Genomic DNA, 21,905 nt, shown 5'->3' with positions numbered 1-21,905 from the left:
TAAGGAAGACTTTCTGAAGAAGATATCCTAGGAGAAATACTTAATGTATGAGTAGGTATTAATCAGATGAAGAGAGAAAGGGAAGAGAAAGAAACATTTGTAATGGCATGAACCCAAAGAAGGCATTCTAGAAACCTTAAAATTCACTAATGGTTGGTTTATAGAGAATAAGAAGTATTATCAAAGATGAGGGCAGAAAGGTCAGGACCCAGATCATAAATGCCAACATGTAACATACTCATTATTTTTTAAGTTATTTTCAATTGGGAAGTAACAAAATCAGACTAGCTTTCCAAAGATCAGTCTCTCAGTGGTGTGTAGAATGGATCCTGATGTGATGGTGAGGAAGTAAGCATGAGATAGAAAAATCAGAGAAGTGATATTGAACTAGTCCATCTGAGGTGCCTGTGTGTCATGTCACCCAGGTGTAGCTTCCAGTATAGAATTGGATGCATGGATTTCAGCTTAGGAAATATGCCTAACCTGGGAAACTAGATGTGGAAATAGTATAAGGATGGGTCACTGAACCCATGGGGTTGGATGTTTCACTTAGAGCAAAATGTACAATGAAGAGAGTAAAAACCCAAAGACAGAACCCTGGCAAGAACAAAATAAAAGGCATAGATGGAAGAAGGGAAGGCCACAAAAGAGACGAAGAACATGAGGCCAGAGGGTGGGAGGACAACCAGGAGATAGGAGAATCTTTGAAGAAAAAAAAAGGGAAAATTATGACGTTTAAAGTCTTAAGTAATTAAAACTAAGATAACATGTGATCAAAGTGCATGAAATCACACATGTGATGCTTACATTTAGTAATTAGCCCAAGCATGATAAAAGCAGTGTTACTCTTAAAAGTTTGCATGACATCATTTTTATGCACATATATGTACATAATGTAGAGCTAACGCTAAATCTTGTGCTTTACTGTTTACAATAGTCAGGTCATGGAAGCAATCTAAATGCCCACCGACAGACGAATGGATAAAGAAGATGTGGTACATATACACAATGGAATATTACTCAGCCATAGAAAGGAACGAAATTGGGTCATTTGTAGACATGTGGATGTACCTAGAGACTGTCATACAGAATGAAGTCAGAAAGAGAAAAACAAATATCGTATATTAATGCATATTTGTGGAATCTAGAAAAATGGTACAGATGAACCAGTTCGCAAGGCAGAAATAGAGACACAGATGTAGAGAACAAACGTATGGACACCAAGGGGGAAAGAGGAGGTGGGATGAACTGGGAGATTGGGACTAACATATATACACTAATATGTATGAAATAGATAATGAATGAGAACCTGCTGTATGGCACAGGGAACTCCACTTCGCTGTACAATAGAAACTAATACAACAATGTAAAACAAATATACGCCAATTTAAAAAAAAAATCTTGTGCTCTAGACATAATATAGGCTAAAAAATCTCAAATACATTTACATGAAACTCAGGTACATTCTTGGATTTATAATTCATTCATTTATTTATCCATTTGACAAACATTGATAGTATACAAGGCACTGAGCTAGAATATTTAATAATCTCTCTTCTATGAAATCCTGAAAGAAATTCTGGTGGCACTTAACTTCTTTTCCTCCTAGAGTAGAAGTACCAATATTCTTCTAGTGTGGATTGTGGTCTCTTAAGAGCAGGTTTTATGACTCAGTCTTCTAGAATATGGAAATTAGAATGAAGTCTTTCTTGCACATAAAGAAAAGTACAGATAATAGTTAGTGATTGGATGAAGCATGACATTGGGAATAGAGGACTTTGTGATTGATTATATCCATCAGCAACATGTCCCTGGGCACTGCTATCAGAGAGAGCATTTCTTGCTAAATGGTCTGATGCTGAACAGTTTTCCATATGCTGCTTTGGAGAGATCGTGTAATAAGTAATGACAATGTTCGTGGGTGATACGGCAAATGTGCATTACAACTTGAAAAAGCATTTCTTTTATAACAAAATTGTGTTTTTCTATTTATTTGAGATTACTTTTTAACACTTTTATGACTTCAGAGCTATTTTTTGTTCCTCTTCAGAATTTCTTACAATCCATGTTTTACTTTCTGTATGTTTTATGTATAGATCTGTGGAGGTTGGGCACATTCAGTCATGCTGGCTACCACTATGCCAACTTATCATTAATGTCAGTGTATTTCTTGATGATGATGTGCTCTGTTCAGCATATTTTCTCTACTTTCATCTAACTACCAAAATTTGTTGCCATTACTTTCTATCTAATTCATCACACAATTCTTGGCTATTTGAGTTATTCCTAATTATCTTCTTGTAAAAAATAGTTTCTTCTCTTGCCTTCTCACACTTTAAATATGTCAATATATTTTAAGTTGCACTTTTTAAGGCATAAATTAGTATGTTAATTTTTTACTTTTAATTTTTCTTGAATTATTATTCTTGACCCAATAAATATTGTAACTGATCTTCTGAAATCACAATAAATAATCTATATTGTTTCAATATTTGGATCTTGAGATCTAAATACCTAATTTCATGTAATTTTCTAAGTGGATTAAGAAAATGCATTATTACTTGTAAAAAATGTAGAGTTTTAAAAATTAAAGTGAAGTTGACTTATAGTATTATATTGGTTTCAGGTATACAACAGTTATTTGACATTTTGTAGATTGTACTCCATTTAAAGTTATTATAAATATTGGCTGTTAACATTCTTGTATCTTTATTTTATACCTAGTAGTTTGTACATATTAGTCTCTTTCCCCTATCTTGCCCACACCACCTCCCTCTGGTAATGACTAGTTTGTTCTCTATATCTGTGATTGTCTATATTCTGTTTCTATTTTGTTATATTCATTAAAAAATTTTTTTAGATTCCACATATAAGTGAAAACATATATTGATAGTAGGTCTTTCCTGTCTGACTTATTTCACTTAGCATAACACCCTTCAGGTCCATCCATGTTGTTGGAAATGGCAAAATTTCATTCATTTTTTGGCTAAGTAATATTCCACTGTTTGTTTTCTTCAGATATATACCCAGAAGTAGAGTTGCTGGATCATATGGTAGCTCTATTTTTAATTTTTTGAGGAACTGCCATAATTTTTCCATAGTGGCTGCACCAAATTACAATCCTACCCACAGTGTAGTAGGGTTCCCTTTCTCCACATCCTTGCCAACACTTGTTATTTCTTCTTTTTTTGATCATAACCATTCTGACAGGTGTGAGGTGACATCTCATTGTGGTTTTGGTTTGCATTTCCCTGATGATTAGTGATGTTGAGCATCTTTTCATGTGCCTATTGGCAATCTGCATGCCTTCTGTGGAAAAATATCTATTCAGGCCCTCTGAGCATTATTTAATCAGATTATTTATCTATTTTTTGATATTGAAGTATATAAGTTCTTTACATACTTTGAATATTAATCCCTTATCAGATATATCATTTGCAAATATCTTCTTTCATTCAGTAGGTTAGGTTTCCTTCACTGTGAAATGCTTTTAAGTTTGATTAGGTCTCATTTGTTTATTTTTGCTTTTGTTTTCCTTGCCTGAGGAGATATATCCAAAAAGATATTGCAAAGAGCATACTGCCTGTGCTTTCTTCCAGGAGTTTTATGGTTTCAGGTCTTTAATCCATTTTGAGTTTATTTGTGTTTATGGTGTGATGAAGTTTTCTAATCTTATTCTTTTACATGTAGCTGTCCAGTTTTCCTAACACCACTTATTGAAAAGACTGTCTTTCCCTATTGTATATTCTTGCCTCCTTTGTCATAGATTAGTTGACCACAAATTCATCTGGGCTGTCTATTCTGTTCCATTGACTTTTGTGTCTATTTTTGTGCCAGTATCATACTGTTTTGATTATTGTATCTTTGTTGTATAATGTGAAATCAGGAAATGTAATACCTCAAGTTGTGTTCTTTTTTGCTTTCACTTTTTTGTGTGTGGTTCAATACAAATTTTAGCATTATTTGTCCTAGTTCTGTTAAAAATGTCATAGGTATTTAGATAGGGATTACATTAAATCTATAGATTGCTTTGGGTAGTATAGACATTTTAACAATATTCTTCAGTCCATGAACACAGGATATCTTTCCATTTCTTTGTATAATCTTCAATTTTATTCATCAATATCTTATAGTTTTCAGAGTATAGGTCTTTCACTTCCTTGGTTAAATTTATTTCTAGGTATTTTATTCTCTGATGCAGTTGTAAATGAGATTGTTTTATTGCTTTCTCTTTCTGATAGTTCATTATTAGTGGATAGAGAAATAATAGATTTTGTATATTAATCTTGTATCTTTCAAATTTACTGAATTCATTTATTAGTTTTAATAGTCTTTTGGTGGCAGCTTTAGTGTTTTCTATATATAGTATCATGTCATCTGCAAATAGTGATGGTTTTACTCCTTTCCTTCCAATTTGGATGCTTTTTATTTCTTTTTCTTGTCTGTTTGATGTGGCTAGGACTTCTGATACTATGTTAAATAGAAGTGGTGAGAGTGGTCATCCTTGTCTCATTCCTGATCTTAGAGGTAAAGCTTTCAGCTTTTCACTATTGAGTATGATGTTAACTGTGGTTTTATCATAAGTGGTCTTTCTTTTGTTAAAATATGTTTCCTCTATACAAAGTTTGTGGAGAGTTTTTATCACGAACGGATGTTGAACTTTGTTAAACGTTTTTTTCTGCATCTACTGAGATGATCATGTGATTTTTATCCTTCATTTTCTTAATGTAGTGCATCACACTGATTGATTTGTAGATATTGAACCATCCTTGCATCCCTGGAATAAATCCCACTCGATCATGCTGTATGATCCTTTTTATGTATTGTTGAATTTGGTTTGGTAATATTTTGTTGAGGATTTTTTGCATTTATGCTCATCAGGAATGTTGGCTTTTAACTTTCTTTTTTTAAAATAGTGTCTTTGTCTGATTTTGGAATCAGGGTAATGTTGGCCTCATAGAATGAGTTTGGGAGCATTCCCTCCTCTCCAATTTTTTGGAATATTTTGACAAGGATATATTAACTCTTCTTTAAATGTTTGGTAGAATTCCTCTGTGAAGTGATCTGATTCTGGACTTTTGTTTGTTGGGAGATTTTGGTTACTGATTCACTTTCAATACTAGTAATCAGTCTGTTCAGATTACTTCTTCCTTATCAGTCTTGGAAGATTGTATGTTTCTAGGAATTTGTCCATATTTTTAGGTAATCCTATTTGTTATTGGTAGTATTCTCTTATGCTTATTTATGATTCTTTGACATTGGCTGTAGTTTTTCCTCTTTCATTTCTAATTTTATTTGAGTTCTCTCTTCTTTTCTTAATGAGCTTGGCTAAAGGTTTATCAATTTGGTTTATCTTTTCAAAAAGCCAGCTCTTGGTTTCATTGATCTTTTTTATTTTTATTTTTTGGTCTCATTTCTGCTCTGATCTTTGCTATTTCCTTCCTTCTACTGACTTTGGGCTTCATTTGTTCTTTTTTTTCTAATTCTTTTAGATGATAGGTTAGGTTATTTATTTGATATTTCTTTTGTTTCTTGAGGTAGACCTTATCACTATAAAGTTCCCTGTAAAAGCATTAAGAAATGCTTTTGCTGTATCACATAGAGTTTGAAAATTTGCATTTTTATTTTCATTTGTCTCAAGGTATTTTCTGTTTTCCTCTTTGATTTATTCATTGCCCCATTGGTTTTTTAGTAGCATGTTGTTTAGTCTCCATATGTTTTTTTTTCCATTTTTATTCCCATAATTGATTTCTAATTTCATACCATTATGATGAGAAAATATGCTTGATATAATTGCAATCTTCTTATATTTATTGAGACTTGTGTTGTGGCCTAGCATGCGATCAATCCTGGAGGACATTCCATGACACTGGAAAAGAACGTGTATTCTGCTGTTTTTGAATGGAATGTCCTATAGATATATTAGTATATCTCATTTAGATATCTCATTTAAGGCCACTGTTTTCATATTGATTTTCTGCCTCATTGGATGATCTATCCACTGATGTAAATGGGATGTTAAACTTCCCTACTATTATTATATTACGGTCAATTTCTTCTTTTATGTTTGTTAATATTTGCTTTATATATTTAGGTGCTTCTATATAGGTGCATATATGTTAATGAATGTTATATCCTCTTCTTATATTGATCCCTTTATCATTATATAATGCCCTTCTTTATCTTTTGTTATAGACTTTGTTTTAAAGTCTACTTTGTCCGATACGAGTATTGCTACCAGTTTTCTTTTTACTTTCATTTGCATAAGATATGTTTTTTCATCTCCTCACTTTCAGTTTGTGTGTATCTTTAGCTCTGAAGTGAGGCTCTTGTAGGCAGCATATATATGGATCTTGTTTTTGTATCCAATCAGCCACCATATATCTTTTGATCGCAGCGTTTAGTCCATTGACGTTTAAAGTGACTATTGATAGTTATGTGCTTATTGCCATTTTGTCACTGGTTTTATGCTTGTTTTTGTGGGTCTTCTCTGTTATTTTCTTCTACTTTTAGTCTCTTCCCATGGGGTTTGATGATTTTCTTTAGTGTTATATTTGTGTTCCTTTCTCCCTTATTTTTGTGTATCTTTGTAGGTTTTTGATTTGTAGTTACCATCGAGTTCATATATGTTGCTTTTAACTATATTTACTTGTTTTAAACTCAGTCATTTAAGTTCAAACACACTCTAAGAGATCTGCATTTTTTACTCCCCCCGCATTTTGTATTTTTGATGTCCTATTTCACATCTTTATGTTTATCCCTTAACTGTTGTAATTATAGTTGATTTTACAGTTTGTGTCCTTTATCCTTTGTACTAGCTTATTTAAGTGGTTGATCCACTGCCTTTACTATATATTTTGCTTTAACAGTGGGATTTTTTCCTACCTGTATTTTCTTATTTCTTGTTACAGACTATTTTTTTTTTTAATTGAACTAAGATCCTTTAACGTTTCTTGTAAGGTTGGTTTAGTGGTGATGAACTGTTTTAGTTTTTGCTTGTCTGGGGAACTCTTTATCTCTCCTACATTTCTGAATAATAACCTTGATGGGTAGATTATCCTAGTTCACAGGTTTTCCCCTTTCAGCACTTTAAATGTATCATGCCACTCTCTTCTGGCCTGCAAAGTTCCTGCTGAAAAATCAGCTGATAGCCTTATGGTGGTTCCCTTTTATGTGACTACTTGTTTTTCCCTTGCTGCCTTTAAAATTCTTTCTTTTTCTTTAACTTCTGCTATTTTAATTATAATATGCCTTGGTGTGGGCCTCTTTGGGTTCATCTTGTTTGAGACTCTCTGTGCTTCCTAAACCTGGATATCTGTTTCCTTCTCCAGGTTAGGGAAGTTTTCAGCCATAATTTCATCAAACATATTTTCTACCTTTTTCTCTCTCTCTTTTCTTTCTGGAACCTTATAATGCAAATGTTATTATGCTTGATGTTGACCCAGAGGACCAGAGTTCCTTTAAACTATCCACATTAATTTTTTTTTTTCCCTTTGCTGTCCTGATATGGTGATTTCCACTATTCTATATTACAGGTCACTTATGTATTCTTCTGTATCACCTAATCTGTTATTAATTCCTTCTAGGGTATTTTAAAATTTCAGTTATTGTATTCTTTAGCTCTGATTTAAAAAAAAATTTTTTTCTAGTTTTCATTGAATTTCTCACTGTGTTCATCTATTCTTTTCCTAAGTTCACTTAGCATTTTTATTACTATTGCTTTGAACTCTTTATCAGGTAAATAGTTTATCTCTGTTTCATTAGGGTTTTTTCTGAGGTTTTATCTTGTTCTTTTTTTTTTTTGCGGTACGCGGACCTCTCACTGTTGTGGCCTCTCCTGTTGCGGAGCACAGGTTCCGGACGTGCAGGCTCAGTGGCCATGGCTCACGGGCCTAGCTGCTCCGCAGCATGTAGGATCTTCCTGGACCAGGGCATGAACCCGTGTACCCTGCATTGGCAGGCAGACTCTCAACCACTGTGCCACCAGGGAAGCCCCCTTCTTGTTCTTTTTTTGAAACATATTCCTCTGAGTTCTCATTTTGTTTAACTTTCTCTATTTGTGTCTATACAATTAGGTGAAACAGTTACCTATCTTGAGGGCATGTCCTGTGTGGGACCATCCCTATACAGTCTGCATATGCCCAGTGGCTTTGGTTGGAGAGCTGGATCTGAAGTGAGCACAGGCTACTTCTCCCAGGGTGCACTGGTAGCCACCACATTAGTGAGAGGTAGGGCTGAAGTTGGAGGGGTTAGAGACAGAGCCAGGTGTCAGCTGGAGTTTTCTCTTACGCTTAATGGTGGTTGCCACCCTACTGGGGAAGGGCCATAGCCTGCAGACCTGGAGCAGAAGCCCTGAGGGTGTTGGGCTTCTCCCTGGTGTGATGGAAGTCTCTTCCCTTGGTTGGGGGTGTGGCCAGGACCTGAAGGCTTAGGGCTGCACTTCTGAGGTGGTTCCACTTTTCCCCAGTGTGTGTGCCTTAATTAGAGGAGAGGTTGGGGCCAGAAGATTTAGAGCTACACTACTGAGCTGGTCCTGCTCCTTCTCTGCTGTGTGAGTGCTACAGCAATGGCAGTGTATGCCTTGGTTAGAGGCAGGGCCAGGGTTGGACAGGCTTTTCTCCTTCCCCAGTGAACACACTTGTGCTGGCAATGGTGGCTTCTGCCTTAGCAGGGAACAGCACTAGGGCAAGAGGAGCTGGAGCAGGAGCCTGGTGTGCTCTGGCAGGGGGGTGGGGGGGGTGAGGGGGCTGCTGGGGAAGTTCTGTCAGGCCAGCCAGAGCACCAGGCAGTTTTCAATCTATTGTGTTTGCACTGGGACTGAGAGTAAGCAAGTCTGCGTGCACTCTTCCAGAGCAGAGTCTTGGTTTCCTACAGCCCTCTGGAAAGCCCCGCTGGTTTTCAAACCAGCTAAGGGAGTGTGTCTCCTGGTATCAGACACCAGAGATGGAGTGCCTAATCTGTGGCTTAAACCCCTCACTTTCTAGGGAGGATCCTGGAGTCTGTAGGATCTCGTCCTCCTTTGGTTCTAGTTGGGTGTAGGTCCCAACTAGATTGCTTCCCCTCTCCTCCTACCAGACTCCATGTGGTTTTCTTTATAGCCTTGGTTGTAGAAGAGCTGTGCTGCTAGTTGCTCTATATGTAGTTGTAGCGTTTTTTTTCTTTTGCGGTACACGGGCCTCTCACTGCTGTGGCCTCTCCCATTGCGGAGCACAGGCTCCGGACGTGCAGGCTCAGCGGCCATGGCTCACGGACCCAGCCGCTCCGCGGCATGTGGGATCTTCCCAGACCGGGGCACGAACCCGTGTCTCCTGCAACGGCAGGCGGACTCTCAACCACTGCGCCATCAGGGAAGCCCTGTAGTTGTAGCTTTGATGTGTTCATGTGGGGTGGTGGGCTCAGCGTCTTCCTACTCTATCATCTTGATCCTGCCTCCAAAACTGTAGAGATTTTAAAGTAAAATTTCCAAATAGTCTTTCAATCTGTTAGTTGCTAGGAACACATTTTTTTTTTTAATAAGAAATTCTCTGTCTTTTTGGAAGGCCTCTGTGTCATACAGACTATAGGTAGAATTTCTATATTAAGTTCTTTTTAGTTCCAAAAGGCCAGACATACTTCTTTTGAGTTTTATAAGAAATAAATAATTAGAAAACATTTTCCCCCTCCAGTTGCATTCAACCAACATCACAGATATGGATGATTGCATACCTCATATCATGTACAATGTATAAGGCACCTTGCTGTTATTGTAAGTGAAACCAGGGTGAATTGTTTAGTTCCTGCCCTGCAGCCACTCACTTTAGTGTGGGAGACAGGCCAATTAAGAATCTCTAATACATACCAGAAAAAGAGAAACTGTTACAATGGAGATATAATATATGATAGAATTATGCAGGAGTACAACACAGATTTATCAATATTGCCTGACTTCATGGCAGAGATGAGATTTGAGTTGGACCCAAATGAATGAAAAATGCTTCAGATATATTTATCAAGAGCAGTGAAGATGGCTTGAGCAAAGATATGAAAACAGAAAAGTAGATGTTGTTTAGAGAAACAATGATTAATCTGTTGTCTTTTGCACGTGTTTAACACGTGTTATAAAATGGATAATTTTATGGAAAATTCTGAATGCTTGGCTATGAAGTTTCAACCTTGAAGAAAGGTACACTATGAAATGATATATTTTCCTCTTCTTTTTCTTTTTTTTCCCATGACATTTATAAATACAATAATGGTAATAAATTTAAATGTCTATTAATATGATTTTTTCTTTTTAATGTTCCTGGGTCTAATCCTTCATATTGCCTCCAAATGGCTTCTCTCTGCCTCAAGGAAGATTAGTATTGCTACATCAGAGAATAAAACAACAATAAAAGGGTGAGAGAGAGAGAAGGACATCAGGACTAAGTTTTGAATTGCAGTGTATTTTTGTGTTGTTAGCAAGACAATAGCCTTAAAATTTTACTATTGCTGCAATATAAAAAGAATTTCCAAATTCTATAGCTTCCACAGGGATCTGGAGCCAGTGGTCTAATTAGATCTTAGCACCGCTTCCCCAGTCTGCAGTGGATTCTGTTTTGTGGCTAAGTTCTCTGGGAAGAAGCAAGATGTGATGCAGAAAAGAAGAGGAAGTAAGAGCTAAACCTAAGTGCTCCATTAGACTGTGGAAAGAGGAGACAAAACCTGATCCGAAGAGAAAAGAACATCTATTGTGGAGAGACACTTTCCTGAAAACATTGTGGCTTTGGGCTTCCTTCTCTGCTACCTCCACCTAGCTAAGAAAGCTCATTTATACCCAGACAGAATGTCTCCAAAATGCATGGAAAAAGAAAGGGTTTCTAAAAGACTTACCCAAGAAAGACAGAATCAACCAGAAGAGACAGTTTGATAGAGACGAGATGAAATATTATAGTCCAGGAATTTTAAAGAGTGTTTGGTTTTCCCTTTCACTGCTCAAAGAGATGAGGCTCTCAAAGGAAAATCAGATCAATCATAGAAAATAAAACTACATTTGCTTTGAATATCTGAATGTTGTCATTTTTCTATTTACCAAAGTACTTCATCCATTTATGTTATTATTTCTTTCTTTCAATTAAACCACACCAATCATATAATAAAAGACTAAAACTATCTCATCCTGGATTATCAAGCCTTGTAGCAACTTGGTTGTCTTACTTGCTTCCTGGATCACAGGTCAGAACAAGTGATTCATGGCCCACGATTAAGGGTGTCTGGTGAGTCTCATGTACCCCATGAGGAAGGCAGCAGAGAAGCTGATAGAAAGGAAGGCGAATAAAGGAGATGGGAAGTTCTATGTCTGGTAGAAAGAAGACTGGTGATCCCACAACTCTGAAGTCCAGATTATCTGGACCTAGTGATCACCCCTCGAAGTCAGGTACCACCACTTTGGTACACATAAGACCATATTCAATTCATTTACTATTTCTTGGATTAATTTTTCATTCAGTCAATTTTACAAAATAAACGTATAGGCTCTTTGCTTGCCCTCCTTGTTGCCATTAAGCCTTAATTAATTGCCATACATCTGTTTAAAACTTAGATTTGGCAATATTAACAGATATTAAAAGAAGGACTGTATCATTTCAAACTACCATAAAGAATGAAGAAATGCACATTTGGCATTGTGTGTAAAACTGTCTTGTTAAACAGAACACATGTGCAGTAAAATGGAAAAATACTTCTAGAGATAGAGAGCAGATTAGTGATTGTCAGAGAGGTACAAAGGGTGGGACGTTGGCACCAAATGGAACTCTTGGGAATAGTGAAAATGTTCTACACCTTTCTTGTTACGGTGCATCTACTTGTCAAAACTCATTGAACTATACACTTAACGTCATATCATTCATCATATGTAAATTATACTTCACCGAAGTTAATTAAAAAAATAGAAACACAGTAACTTTGCCAAGCAGTTAAAGAGGTTTAAATGCCTGCTGGGCCGCTTGCAAGCTGAGTGACCTTGAGCAAATGATGACCCCTCTGAACCTCAGTTTCTTTATCAAGTGGGGTTAACAGTTATATCTATCCCCCAGGGTCTGTATTAAGAAAATATGGTAATGTATGTAGAGTACCTACTAAGTGGTCCATGAATGCATATTTTTTCCTATACCTGTACAGCCAAGTTAGAGCTAATAAGAAAATTTTTACTAATAGACTTGAATAATGCAACCCCAATTGTAAGAGACAGTTCTTTCATAAAACAACTAAAATCAATGTGTGTTATTATTCTAGTTTTTTCTAATATAAAAATATTATTTCCCTACATTTTATTATTTCAGGAGAAAATGTCATATTTAGTTCTTCTCACAGAAACTTTGAAGGTAAATCAAGTTTACAATGTGCTCTTAGTAAGGATGATTACTGCAGTGTTCTTTCATTGTTGGGGCACTAAAGTACACTATACCAATAATAAAAACGGTGACCTTTATTAGCTTATGCTATTAGAAATAGCTTCCTTTAAAAGTAAAAGATCCCAGTCTCTTGTTTAGCTCTGTAACCACTTTTGGAATGTTCTACTGAATTATTTTAAATAAGTTTAATTTATGGCTCAAGGTATCATGGTGACTTCAGTATGAATTTAATTAATTTAAACACAGACTAGCTTCTGATTCTTTCTGAGATTTACAATGCATCCAAAGATGGTATAAAATCGGTTCACTCCCTCAGAATAAAATGATAAGAGTTATTGCTCTTGGCCTCTCTATAACTGCTCCAGTTAACAAATGTGTTGGCCTTCTAAAATGATGACTAAAAAGCTCACCATCCGAAAGCTAGGAAAGGAATGAGTTTGCCACAGAATATTTAAATGGGATTTCATCAGAAGCTGAGGAAAACCAGAGAAAAATAAACTCTCTTATCTCTTATTTCTTACTTTTCACTTCCACTTGTTTATGAAAAGAACTGGGGATGAGGCACACAGCCTTGCGCAGAGTAGATACTTTAAAAGGTTTGGACAGAAAAAGAGGAATGGAATTAAGGTGGGTTTATTTAATTATTTTAATATATGCTAAATATCTTTAATTCTTTGTAATGGAGCAACGGTCAGTAGAGTTGGTAAGGAACTCACCTCTTTTGCATTGTGGTGAAGTGTGAGCTATAATTTGGAACACATTCGATTACGAATTTGTACTCCAGCATCAAGGCTTTCCTACAGGTCATTAATTTTAGTGACGTTTACAATATAGTAGGAGAGTTAGGCAAATTGGGGCTTGAGCACTGGCTCTCCAATCCAGTGAACTAGTAGTATGGACTTGATTCCTGCCTGTTCAACTTTAAGACAGTAACAATTACTACCTCATGATTTTTTGAGAGCATTAAATTCAATAGCATATGGCAAAGGCCTGTTTCTACCCTGACATACTGTAGTCTTGACCAATCACCCCTGGCCCCATTTATATAGGGAACTTCCTATGGTGTGGGTAGTCATTACATATTGATAGATACTATTGAGAGCAAAATTTAAAATCTTGCCCTTCTGTTTCTTCTATGCAAGGTGGATAGGAAAGAAAACCTGAGCATCATATCTTTACACAATTGCACCCTATCTCTGTTTTAACCATATCAAGTCTTTTCTTGATCTTATATACTTGAAGATATATGCTCTCTATGAAACTCATTTCTTTCCTTAATGTCCTCTTTCTGAAGATGGACTATACTTTTCCAGGCTTTCCTGATAGATGCCTGCATTCTCTTTGGTAATAGGTTACTCTAGCGGCTCTTGTCTCCCTGTTTACAATTCAGCTGGTTTTGCTTTCCTTGAGAACATTGATGGAAGGCAGATGGGCTCTAAGTCAGATGTGCAGATTCCCTTCTTAGTGTTATAACTTATCAGTTTCCTTTTCTATAAAATGGGGTTAATATAATACAAATAGGCTGTTGATATAATTAGATAAAATAAGGTAATTGAAAATTCTTTTATTGAAAATAGTTACTTTTATTATGTTTTTCCATTTGAATCTGCTATGGCTTAAACCTAAACCAATGTTACCTACATTGTTTGTTCAAAAATCGCTTGTTTATTGACTGATTAGAATGCAAATTTAAAAGAATTTTATTGCTTCACGTGAGGAAAAAATATTTGTTTCTGATGAAACATATATCAAGTCATATTTAGGATCATTTTTTTAAAAACTTTAGAAGTAGCTTACAAAATGAATACCCTGAAACCGCCTGTATTTACTGTGAAATAAAGTCAAGAGTAACCAAGCAAAACGAGAATAAAACTAGGCACAAAGTCCAGCCATACTGGCCCATTTCTATAATCTCTCTGGTTTCTTTGCCTCCAGACTTCCCCTGCTTTGATCCCTTTAATGCCCAACTCAGAGATAAATCTTGCAAAAATACAATTGTCATCATGTTGCTTTCCTGATTAAGAACCTGCAGGGTCTCCCCATATCCTACAGCATCAAGACCCTAATTCTCTACGTGGAATTCAAGGTATTTTGTTATCTGGTCCCAATTTATCTAACCAAATTCATCACCTACTACTCTGGCAGACGTGATCCATAGAATCTTTCTATCACGTGATCCATAGAATCTTTCTATCATACAGATTTAATAGTTTATGGCCTAGGACCTGACACATCAGTGTGTCTAGGGCCATCTAAAGTTGGCTTCTTTACTGGAAACTTCCTTAACTATTAGAATCCACATTCTTAGTTCATGAATTAAATATCAAATCAAAATATACTTATTGTTGCTTAGAAGATGTCAAGCTCTAAGAAACTTTGTTGGAAACTCTGAGGAGCATAAAGATGAATTAGTCACAGTTTTGCTTCTAGTCTGTTACTAAGTTTAATGGGACCCACAGAAAGTACCATGAAGGTGGATGAGAGAAAAGAGTAATGCACATTGTGCATGTGTGTGTGTGTGTGTGTGTGTGTGTGTATGTTGGTGGGTGTGCTCAGAGAAGATTTCCAGGATGAGCTGACATTTATATTGTGCTTGGAAGAAGTCAACTAACCTAAAGGGCACAATAATGCATAGTGCCTAGGACCCATGATACTGTCAGGGGCCCACAAATAAAATGCTTTAATTTTAATTTCCTTTAAAATTAGAAAAAATTGAATATAATAGTAATAAGATATATAACAATGAACTCAACCAGGATTATATTTGTCTTTATACCAACATAATAATTTTTAATATTTTTATACAGGAAGGGACCCCTGAAGACAAAGTGACCTAGGCTCACAAAAGTCATATTGTCACCTTGCCTGGAAGAATGGATGTGATATTAATGGGTAGAGATGGAAAGAGGAAACAATGTGGGCTAAGGTTCCGTTGTGGGAAAACACAGGGGGTGTGGGAAATTCCTGGGGAAAGGTAGTGTTGATCAAACATGACAAATGTCAAAGAAAGGTCAAAAGGTAAATACAGAGGGTGGAATGGAACCATATTATGGAGGCATTATTGTTGGCAATTTTAAAGAGATTTGGACTTGTTGCTGTTTATATTTAGGGCTGTTGAATAGGGGAATGACGTGATAACAGGCTCTACATTTAGTGCCTTCATTCAACAAATATTGAATTATCAAGCACCTTTATTAAGGACCTCTGATGTACGAGATGTTGTGCTACGTGCTGAGCATACAGTATCAGAAAGGGGAGTTCCTGTCATTATGGAGCTAACATTCTAATGGGTTCACCAGACAGTAAACTCACAAACTATCAAACAAAGAATAATGTCCCAAAGTGACAAGTGCGTTGAAGACAGTAATGAAGGATAATAAATAGAATAAATGTAGAGCACTGTTGTAGTTGAGAGGGTCAGCATTCCAAGCGTGAGGAACATAGCAGAGGGAAGAGCAAGTTCCAAGAGCTGGTAAGTTGAGAAGTCTGATATGAGGCTGATGTGACTGCAGTGAGTAAATAAGAGAATGGGTCATGGGATGAAGTTGGGGAGGAAGTTTACATTTTTACACTTGATTATATAACATGTTATGCTTCTATCCTTGTTAATATTTCTTTTTTATTTGATCCTAACTTGCTTCTTTTTTATTTATCTGTGTAAAGCATTTTGAATTCTTTTTGGAACATGGTGGTGTGCTTAAAATTCTCTTCTCTCCTGTCCAACATCTATCAGTGAGTTGAGATTATGAAAGACATTCAATAAACATTTGTATGACCGGTTTGTGAGTCATACACACATTTGTGAGATATATTCAAATATCATATGTAATTCCACTGAAAGGAGCCAAGAATTCCGTTTGGTCTTAAATAAAACAAATTGTCATCTAGTTTACATAGTCCTCTGAACATCTAAAATAAAATAAGAGGTATCACATGGCTACTTTAAACAGTGTTGGCCTGCTTCTTTGACAAATGTGTTTAGCACTAGTCCAAGAGCACACCATGGTTCATGATTCAACGTGCAATTTTATCTGTTGTCATGGTAGACCAAGAAAAATACTACCTAGGAGAAATACTTAGAGATTATTTTTGGAAGTTCCAGTACGTATAGATATAATTTTCCCCAATGTCTCCAAATAAATTTTAAAAATTAAGCTAAAGCAAAAATTTAACATAAAAGGAAGATTCTATTAATTGATATAAGCTTTGGAAGCTTGAAGAAGTTGTGTTCAGATTAAGCATTAATCTATAGCTATGGAATAGTTAAGAAAAGCAACACAATATTATATAACTGTAAAATGAGCATGCAACAGAGCTGATAGATTTTGGTACATTCTGCAATGTTTATAGTATTTCTAAATAAAACAACTTGCTAGGGACTGTAGTTTGTCCCTATATATGTTTGTCACAATCATTGATTCTAACTGCTGCTATTTTCTGGGGGGGTTATTGGGGTCTTACATTTTATTTCAATTTCTGTATATAGAATTAATATGTTTCTACTTGTAAATGAATGATTGATTATGAGGAGTTTATATTTATGATAAGCTTGGCTTTTATGAGTGATGAATAAAGCTTAATAATTTTGTATTGCATAATGCTTAATCTACAAAGGACTAGACAAAGAAGAATTAATCTCTCAATTAGTCTGTCCTCCAACTAAAATTGATAGTTCCCATTTTATAGGAGAGCAAAGTTGAGTCAAGGAGACTTAATCCTCTGAGTTTGTGTAAATTTCATCACTTTCCAAAGAAACACTAGGATGTAGTTTAGAAGAATGGAGATTTTCAAGTGCAACCAGATTTACAACTCTTGAGGGTGGAGTGATTTATTATTAATTACTTTTATCCTTAAGCACACATTGAAGCATTACTCCTACACTAAAATCCAGAGAATGTTTATATTAGATCTTCATTTATAATTAAGTTTTGTAGACCTAATTTGGGGATTTTATTGTGTAAATATATATAGCACATTCAGTTTAGCCAAGTATTTTTCAATATAATATCATAGATAGCAAAATTAGTACTATTATGTGTTAAGAAATGATTCTATATGGGGAACCACTTTCCTAGTTTGGCTCTCTTGGAGCTTATGTATGAACCTCTGGTCCAGGAATTTATATTAAAATATATATTTCCATGTAATATGTATACTGAGTGGTTTCATGGAGGACTGAGGAATTTTAAGACAAAAATGTGGTTTAGAATCACTGTACCACATATTTTAGAGAGAACAACATAGAATTTATAATAAAGTCCAAAATCTGTATGGTAGGATCTGATATTAATTTCCAATTCTTCCACACCGAGGATTAAGGGCCTGCTGTGGACAACCTAAACCAGTATAGATAATAGGGTGATCCTATCAGAGTGGGCTTTTCTACTTTGGATCCCTGAAGATCTTTGTATTATATCTGTGGTTTGTGCTGAGATCGTTTCTTGATGCTGCCCAGCTCTAATGACTAGTTATAATTCTTACTCTTATTTTGTTATCACTAGGTGTTGCTGAATGATTTTACAGTTGTCACTTGATTTTTTAAAAAATATTTTTATTTTTAAACAATCTAAAACTTATAAAAATCACAGGAATAATCCAAATAACATTTTCCTGAGCAATTTGAGACTGAGAGACCAACATGATGTCCCATCACCCCTGAACATGTTAGTATAGAAAAAAGACATTCTCCTACATAACCACAATACAGCTATCCAGGAAACTGACATGATACATTACTACTATCTAATCCTCAGATTCCATTCAAGTTCTGTCAGTAGTCTCTATAAAGTCCTTTATAAGAAAATAATCCAGTCCAGAATCATGCATGACATTTAGTTGTCAAGATCCTTTAAACTCCTTGAGTCTGCAATAGCTCTTTGGTCTTTTCTTGATTTTTCACAACCACGACATTTTTGAATATTATCGGCTTGTTATTTGGTAGAATGTCCCTCAGTTTGGTTTGTCATGTTTCCTTATGATTAAATCAAGGTTATGCAACTTGGGTAGGCACATCACAAAAGTGACCCTGCATTCTTCTCCTTTCATCCTATCAGGTGACACATGGTTTTGATTTGTTCCATTACTGACGATGCTAATTTTGCTCACTTGATTTAGGTGGTATCTGCCAGGCTCCTTATCATGAAGTTACATTTTTTTTCCCCTTTATAATTAATAAGTATTTTGTGGGGGAGGTACTTTGAGGCTAGGTAAAGATTCCACTTCCCAGCAAAATTTTAATTTATTCATTTATTCATACCACTATGGATTGACAGATTCTTGTTTTATTTAATAGGCTGCAGTCCAATATTCTCATATTTATTTTAATGTTAAAATTGTCCCACATTTCCTTATTGGCTCCCCTTTGAAGGTACCATCTTTGTACTTTTGATATTTCTCCACCATTTTCTGAGAATTTCCTTCTTTCTGATGCAACAAAATTTCCCAGGCTCATCTTCTAATTTCTCTGCCCAATCACAGATTGAATTACTTGCCCAGAGAGTTGTGCCTCCCTTTAGTGGACAATGGTATTTAGAAACCAAAATCTGAGTGAGAGGTATGCTCATTACTATTGGAGATTGCTGATTTCAAGTTTCTCAGTGGAGGGAGGTAGGGAATATATCCAGAGTACATAAAAATATAAATAGTTATAATAGGTAGGGATATATATTTACATATTGATTTACATTTACATCCATAAATAGTTTATCTATCTGGAATATTAATAGTTCACATCAATATCTCCACTTCCAATGCAACACCACAGAGCTCATTCTAGTTTTCTCCCTTTTCTTATTTGTAACTTTTTGGTATGACATTGAGAAACTAGGCTCTCATTATCCTCAATATATTTATTTGAACAATTATTCTTATGTATCCAATTTCTAAGTGTCATGCTACTATATCCAATCTGCATGCCCTTGTCGCTCACATTGGGCTCTAATATGCTGTGCAAAGTCATCACTGTCACTGGTCCTTTTCCCAAGCAGATATTCTGCTCACTCCATTCAGATTTCAACACCTCCTATCAGATGGCCACCACCATCCTTGGACAGATGCTCTCCTCAAACTGTTTGGCTTCTGACCCTCTGTCAGGGCTGTCTCCTAATGGCATACCCTCCCCATCCTTCTTGAGCTTGGACAACCAGCAGTCTGTTGTCCTCCCTTCCCATGGGAACACACACCTGACTCTACTTGGATGCTAACACCACATAATGGGACATTCGCCCCCCACCCATGTAAGGAAACACTGCTTACTCTTTTGGGGCTTTGTCATCCTAAGGTGGGCTGCCCTCTCTCTTGAAGCTCACCCCTTTGTGGATATCCTCTTGCTATGAACTAAATTGTGTCCCTTCTAAATTCACATGTTGAAGCTCTAACCTCCCAGTGTGATGGTATTTAGAGATGGGACCTTTGGGAGGTAACTGTGGTTAGATGAGGTCATGAAGATGGGGCCCTCAGGATCAGATTAGTGACTTTTATAAGAAAAGAAAGAAGAGAGAGAGAGATCATTCTTTCTCTGACATTTGAGGGCACAGTGAGAAGGTGGCCATCTGCAAGTCAGGAAGAGTGTCTTCACTAAGAACCAAGTGGTCTGACACCTTGATCTTGGACTTCTCAACCTCGAGAACTGTGATCAATAAATGTCTTTGTTTAAGCTACCCAGTCTAGGGTATTTTGTTATAGCAGCCGGAGCAGACTAATACACCTCCTCACCTCAGTCAGGCTTGAATCACCATCTCCCCTCCTCACGGATGCCCGCCTTAATATTCTCGGACTCTGACACCGTGGCCCCTATGTTTACCTTGCTTGGCACTACCTAATGGATTTTCTACAGAATTGTTTAGGGACAGAAAGGAAGAAAGGGAAAAGGAAAGTCACTCTAATCTGCATAATTTTTCCTACAATCCCTTTGATAACTGTTTCCCCCTGAGGTATCAGAATTCTTTTGGATGAATGTAGCCTCTGTATTGATCATGAAGGGTGGGGGGACTTAGGCAAATTCTTTAAATAGGAAGACTTACTTCTTGCTTGGAATCACGTTAAAACAGATCTTTCATTTCCATAGTGCCATGATACTTCCTATATAATGTTATTAAACCTTAACCTAGTGGTAATATTTTGGAGTGCTATCTAATCACATCATACTCCATATTGTATATGTTTAAAAAAATAATACTTTTAGAAAAGATAAAAGTGATGGAAAAATCTGTGTGTTTCTATAGGCAGAATCTATCTATGTACATGTTTTTTCTATTTTAATTTAAATGACAACTTGCTATTCCCTTTTCTGGAAACACTATTAAGCAGATACTATCATCACTGGCTCCATCTCATAATTCATTTAGGGCTATGTTGCTAAAATGTCACCACTTCAGAGAGGTCTTCCTTGGCCACCCAAAATGCCACCTCTCTTTTTGTCACTTTATTCCCTTGTCCTTCCTAACATCTATCAAGATGTATAAATTATATTATTTAATCATTTGTTTGCTTATTGTTTCTCAACCTCAATAAAACTTAAGCTGTATGTGAAAATGGACTTTATATACCTTATTCATTAAGATGTTTCTAGTACCTTGAATTGTGTCTGGTATATGACATATACTCAGCAAACATTGAAAAAAATATACTCAGTGAATATTCGTTGAGTGACTAAAAATGTATGAAGGCATTGAAGAATCAGAAGACTGTAAAAAGCTATAGTGAATATATGTGAAGTAGGCAAAGTATGAATTTCCATAATTTAGGTGTATTTCAATAGTTCAGGATGGGTCAAGCAGTTGGACAGTAACTAAAAATAATATGAGTTTGGAATTTGAGGGTACTAGCTATAAAGTTTATTAATAGATATGCTAATATCAGGAAAAGCAATAGAGAATCATACATATATACATACATATATGTAAAATAAATTTCAAATGTTTCCATGAATAATATATTAATATATCTGCTAATATCAGGAAAAAGTAATAGAGAATTGTATCTCTATGTTTATATTTATCTATACAATTTGTTTAATGTTACCCATGTATTATATATAAATATAACTATTACATTTAATAGTTAATGCATATATAGATAGTAATTGCTGCTTGATGCTTACCTCAAATGTTTGATTATTTCTACATCTTAAATTAATTATGCAATTTTAACTTGAGGTTGGTAAGAACACATAATTTGGAGAGTAAGCCAAGATCTATTGGGGCACATATGACAGAAACCTCATTTCAAACAGTTTAAGTGAAAATAGATTTTATCTTCTCATGAATCTATAAAATCCAGGGATGTACTTCATACATGGCTAGATACAGGACCATAAATGAAGTTGTTAGTTCTCTCACTTTCTTTGTCTCCCTCTTTCTCCTTATCTCTTTTTGCTTTACTCTTAATGAATTTATTCACAGGCAGACTCTTTCTACATAATTTTTAAAAACTTTATCTCTTGATGGAAGCGGTAGCAAAGTTACATTGTAAAGGGCATGCATGCAAGGAGGGGAGGAATTAACGAGGACAATTTGCCAAGGCTTAGTGATAGCC

The 21,905-nt window shown here is 35.7% G+C and overlaps 1 long non-coding RNA gene across 2 annotated transcripts in view; it reads right to left on the bottom strand.

Moving 5' to 3' along the window:
* The window catches only part of LOC116753270, a 59,626-nt gene that overhangs the window by 4,025 nt on the left and 33,696 nt on the right, over positions 1-21,905 (bottom strand). The window lies entirely within an intron of this gene.

Source organism: Phocoena sinus, chromosome 4 (genome assembly GCF_008692025.1).
Source record: "Phocoena sinus isolate mPhoSin1 chromosome 4, mPhoSin1.pri, whole genome shotgun sequence".
Lineage (NCBI taxonomy): Eukaryota > Metazoa > Chordata > Mammalia > Artiodactyla > Phocoenidae > Phocoena > Phocoena sinus.
This window is presented reverse-complemented; position numbering and strand designations above follow the sequence as displayed.